Here is a 6,000-nt window from a genome sequence, read left to right as displayed (position 1 = left end):
ACTTGATTTTTTTTTTTTTTTTTGAGATGGAGTCTCACTCTGTTATCCAGGCTAGAGTACAGTGGGCATGATCTTGGCTCACTGCAGTCTCCGCCTCCCAGGAGCAAGCGATTCTCCTGCCTCAGCCTCCCGAGTAGTTGGGATTACAGGTGGCCGCTGCCACGCCTAGCTGATTTTTGTATTTGTAGTAGAGATGGGGTTTCACCACGTTGGCCAGGCAGGTCTGGAACTTCTGACTTCAAGTGATCTATCTGCTTCAGCCTCCCAAAGTGCTGGGATTACAGGCGTGAGCTACCGTACCCAGCATTTTACTTTTTTTTTTTTTTTTTTTTTTTTGGATAGAGGCTCGCTCTGTTGCCCAGGCCGGAGCGCAGTAGTGCGATCTCTGCTTACTGCAACCTGTGCCTCCTGGATTCAAGCAATTCTCCTGCCCCAGCCTCCTGAGTAGCTGGGATTACAGGCACGCACCACCATGCCCAGCTAATATTTGTATTTTAGTGGAGACAGGGTTTCACCATGTTGGCCAGGCTTGTCTCGAATTCCTGACCTCAAGTGATCCGCCTGCCTTGGCCTCCCAAAGTGCTGGGATTACAGGCATGAGCCACCGTGCCTGGCCAGGTTTTACTTAAATGTAACAACGTATTAATCTTAAGGAATTGCTGACCTTGAGGTGCTTTTTCTACAATTCTATAAGAAATATTAATTTCTAAAAGATGCCTGTATGGTTAAGAAAAAATGATAAAAATCAATTTTGTCCTACATGTTTGAATTTTGTGTATCACCTCCCCCCCACCATGTTTTATTTTAGACCATGTATTTTGGGACTTCTTCCTTGTGAAAAATGGGAAAGTTAGCTAGCATACCCTCTGTAATTCCTACGTCTGTTTAGTCTTGAGTCTCTATGTAATTTGATGCTGGGGCATCCTTTTGCTACAGCGTCTCCATTCCTTAATTCTTTATTTTGATTTATCTCTTTATCCATGTGGTGTCTTTGTTTGGTATCCTCCTTGAGAAGAATTTGTGGAGTTACCTGAGTTTTTGCATGTTTGAGAGAATGTCCCCAGGCTGTGAATGTTACTGTGGAGAAGTCTGACTGAGGTGTTTTGTCCTTTGTATCTGTACTTTTCTGCCTACACTGCTTCCTCATTTTAAACATTCTTAATATTGATCACTCTTCATCATTTTTTTCTTGGAACAGGATAAACCTTTTCATGTTGTAGAGTCACATCAAATTTCAGGAAATTTTTCTTATTATTATAGTTTTTTTTTTTTCTTTTTTTCTTCTTTTTTTAAAATATAGAGTCTTGCTCTGTCACCCAGGCTGGAGTGCAGTGGTACAATCATAGCTCACTGCAGCCTTGACCTCCCTGGGCTCAAGCGATCCTCCCACTTCAGCCTCCTGAATAGCTGCGCCTATAGGCATGCGCCACCATGCCTGGCTAATGTTTGTATTTTTTGTAGAGATGGGGTCTCGCTATGTTGTCCAAGCTGGTTTTGAACTCCTGGGCTCAAGTGATCTGCCTGCCTCAGCCTCCCAAAATGCTGGGAATACAGATGTGAGCCACTGCTCCTGGCCTGTTGTTATAGTTTTAAATATTTTTCTTCTTTTGTCTTCTCTAAAGTAGTTTTACAGCTTTTTTCCCTGTTTCATTTTGTTTGATTTCCTTTAGTCTAGTGCTTTCAAAAATCAAGCAAGCATAAGAATCACTTGGAGTGCTTATAAGAACACAGATTCCTGGGCCGCAACCCCTTCAGGCTCTACTCCAGTAGGCGTGGGTTGGGGCCTGATGATTTGTACTTCTGACAAGTTCCCTGATTATGCTACTGGTCCAGGTTCACAGAGTAGCCCCATGTTTCTCCAGTTTTGGGTCTTGGGGTCCCTTGACTCTTAAAAAATTACTGAGGTCCTCAAAACACTTTGTAAGTTATATCTGTTGATAGAAAACTGAGAAAATGTACAAATAGTCATTAATTCATTTAAAATACTTGATGAACCCATTACATATTAACAGATAATATACTTTAATAAAAAATAACTACATTTTCAAAGCAAACAGAAAATTCACTGAGAAGAGTGGTGTTGTTTTGCAGTTTTGCAAATCTCTAACATGTGGCTTAGTGAAGGGCAGCTTCTGCATTTCATCTGTTGCGATATCCCGTGTGATGTAGCCTCTGGAAAGCTCCATTGTACACCTGGAGATAATGAAAGTGGAAAAGGAAAAGAGCATCTTAGTATTCCTTTAAAATAGTTTTGAATTTGTGGACCCCTTCCCCATAATCAACAGCCATTTTAGTGTAGATAACCTCTATCTTTTGTTTGGTAACATGCTCTTGTAAGAACTTACTGTTTTGTGTCCATATATTTTATATGTAAGTGGTATAGTGAAGCTATCATTCTGTTTCTTTCTTTTAATTGTATCTGTTTAAGGTCTCTCCAAACTGTTGCCCATCTGTGCCTTAGTCCTCTATCTGCTCACTGTGTGATATGATATCTGCCTCTGCATTCTCTATCTTCTCCCGCCAAGGAGGAGGCCAGACTGCCTCCAACTCTCCCCTTCATGCACCTCTGCCTGTCCCCTCATGGACCCGTGTGAGGGTTGTGTTGGGAGCATACCAGGAGAATGGTCAGGCAAGAGGATATGTGAATGTTTAGTAGGATTCCAGAGTGCCAGGTCCTCCTCAGAATGGCCCTTCCTCCTGCACCGCCTTGTGAAGGTTCCTGCGTCCATTCCTTATACTTGATGTCTGGCATTTGCCAACATTTTTTCAGACTCTTTTAATTTGCTTTTCTGATTACTAATGGAATGTGAAATCTCTTCATATGCTTTAGAATTTCTTCTCTGAAAATTGTCTCTCCATATCAACTGTCTGCTTTTGTACTGGGGTTGTTGTGTTTACTGATGTGTAGCATTTTAAAATAGATTTCAGCTTTTAGTCCTTTTCGATGTTAGAAATTGTGAATATCTTCTCACAGTCTGTTGTCCGCCTGGTAACTTTCCCTTATGTTTTCGTTGATTAGGAACTCTGTTTTATTTTATTTTTTATTTTTTGAGATGGAGTTTCGCTCTTGTTGCCCAGGCTGGAGTGCAATGGCGTGATCTTAGCTCACTGCAACCTCCACCTTCTGGGTTCAAGCAATTCTTCTGCCTCAGCCTCCCAAGTAGCTGGGATTACAGGCATGCACCACCACGCCTGGCTAACTTTGTATTTTACTAGAGACAGCATTTCACCATGTTGGTTAGGCTGGTCTTGAACTACTGACCTCAGGTAATCCGCCCACCTCGGCCTCCCAAAGTGCTGGGATTACAGACATGAGCCACTGCACCCAGCCTTGATTAGAAACTCTTAATTTTGATATTATATTCATCAATATTTTTTGTTAAGGTTTTCATTTTGGTGGTTTTAAGGAGTCTTTTCTCTCTTTTCTTGTATTTCAAATACTCTTATATTTTCTTCTGTTAACTTTAAAGTTTTATCTTTGGTTTAAGTCTTTAATTCATTTGGTGCCCAACTTTGTATGTGGTGTTGTTAGGGATTTTATTTGTTTATTTATTTAACGGTCATGTATCATGCTTTTCAAAAGCAAGGTCATGATTTGGGGAAGACTAGTAAGAAAAGAAAACTTGAGTGGATTTGGGGTTTTGCAGCCAGAGAATAATCCCATCTTCTCTTCACTTATATCTCCTGGGAAACCGCTGTTGTACAAATCTCACTAAAACTAAATTTAAGTCAAAACACTAAAGATTATATCCAGATCCCCTCACTAAGAATCATAATCAATTATCTTATTTGTACTATACTGTTAANGTTTCATTTTGTTTGATTTCCTTTAGTCTAGTGCTTTCAAAAATCAAGCAAGCATAAGAATCACTTGGAGTGCTTATAAGAACACAGATTCCTGGGCCGCAACCCCTTCAGGCTCTACTCCAGTAGGCGTGGGTTGGGGCCTGATGATTTGTACTTCTGACAAGTTCCCTGATTATGCTACTGGTCCAGGTTCACAGAGTAGCCCCATGTTTCTCCAGTTTTGGGTCTTGGGGTCCCTTGACTCTTAAAAAATTACTGAGGTCCTCAAAACACTTTGTAAGTTATATCTGTTGATAGAAAAACTGAGAAAAATGTACAAATAGTCATTAATTCATTTAAAAATACTTGATGAACCCATTACATATTAACAGATAATATACTTTAATAAAAAATAACTACATTTTTCAAAGCAAACAGAAAAATTCACTGAGAAGAGTGGTGTTGTTTTGCAGTTTTGCAAATCTCTAACATGTGGCTTAGTGAAGGGCAGCTTCTGCATTTCATCTGTTGCGATATCCCGTGTGATGTAGCCTCTGGAAAGCTCCATTGTACACCTGGAGATAATGAAAGTGGAAAAGGAAAAGAGCATCTTAGTATTCCTTTAAAAATAGTTTTGAATTTGTGGACCCCCTTCCCCATAATCAACAGCCATTTTAGTGTAGATAACCTCTATCTTTTGTTTGGTAACATGCTCTTGTAAGAACTTACTGTTTTGTGTCCATATATTTTTATATGTAAGTGGTATAGTGAAGCTATCATTCTGTTTCTTTCTTTTAATTGTATCTGTTTAAGGTCTCTCCAAACTGTTGCCCATCTGTGCCTTAGTCCTCTATCTGCTCACTGTGTGATATGATATCTGCCTCTGCATTCTCTATCTTCTCCCGCCAAGGAGGAGGCCAGACTGCCTCCAACTCTCCCCTTCATGCACCTCTGCCTGTCCCCTCATGGACCCGTGTGAGGGTTGTGTTGGGAGCATACCAGGAGAATGGTCAGGCAAGAGGATATGTGAATGTTTAGTAGGATTCCAGAGTGCCAGGTCCTCCTCAGAATGGCCCTTCCTCCTGCACCGCCTTGTGAAGGTTCCTGCGTCCATTCCTTATACTTGATGTCTGGCATTTGCCAACATTTTTTCAGACTCTTTTTAATTTGCTTTTTCTGATTACTAATGGAATGTGAAATCTCTTCATATGCTTTAGAATTTCTTCTCTGAAAATTGTCTCTCCATATCAACTGTCTGCTTTTGTACTGGGGTTGTTGTGTTTACTGATGTGTAGCATTTTAAAAATAGATTTCAGCTTTTAGTCCTTTTCGATGTTAGAAATTGTGAATATCTTCTCACAGTCTGTTGTCCGCCTGGTAACTTTCCCTTATGTTTTTCGTTGATTAGGAACTCTGTTTTTATTTTTATTTTTTATTTTTTGAGATGGAGTTTCGCTCTTGTTGCCCAGGCTGGAGTGCAATGGCGTGATCTTAGCTCACTGCAACCTCCACCTTCTGGGTTCAAGCAATTCTTCTGCCTCAGCCTCCCAAGTAGCTGGGATTACAGGCATGCACCACCACGCCTGGCTAACTTTGTATTTTACTAGAGACAGCATTTCACCATGTTGGTTAGGCTGGTCTTGAACTACTGACCTCAGGTAATCCGCCCACCTCGGCCTCCCAAAGTGCTGGGATTACAGACATGAGCCACTGCACCCAGCCTTGATTAGAAACTCTTAATTTTGATATTATATTCATCAATATTTTTTGTTAAGGTTTTCATTTTGGTGGTTTTAAGGAGTCTTTTTCTCTCTTTTCTTGTATTTCAAATACTCTTATATTTTCTTCTGTTAACTTTAAAGTTTTATCTTTGGTTTAAGTCTTTAATTCATTTGGTGCCCAACTTTGTATGTGGTGTTGTTAGGGATTTTTATTTGTTTATTTATTTAACGGTCATGTATCATGCTTTTCAAAAGCAAGGTCATGATTTGGGGGAAGACTAGTAAGAAAAGAAAAACTTGAGTGGATTTGGGGTTTTGCAGCCAGAGAATAATCCCATCTTCTCTTCACTTATATCTCCTGGGAAACCGCTGTTGTACAAATCTCACTAAAACTAAATTTAAGTCAAAACACTAAAGATTATATCCAGATCCCCCTCACTAAGAATCATAATCAATTATCTTATTTGTACTATACTGTTAAAATTTCCTAATT

The 6,000-nt window shown here is 40.0% G+C and overlaps 1 protein-coding gene across 3 annotated transcripts in view; it reads left to right on the top strand.

Annotated features, from left to right (window-relative positions):
• Positions 1–6,000, top strand: part of XPO6 (exportin 6) — a 119,821-nt gene that overhangs the window by 52,235 nt on the left and 61,586 nt on the right. The gene's annotated exons all lie outside the window — the stretch shown is intronic.

This window comes from Rhinopithecus bieti, unplaced genomic scaffold, assembly GCF_001698545.2.
Source record: "Rhinopithecus bieti isolate Rb0 unplaced genomic scaffold, ASM169854v2 scaffold_31940, whole genome shotgun sequence".
Lineage (NCBI taxonomy): Eukaryota > Metazoa > Chordata > Mammalia > Primates > Cercopithecidae > Rhinopithecus > Rhinopithecus bieti.
This window is presented reverse-complemented; position numbering and strand designations above follow the sequence as displayed.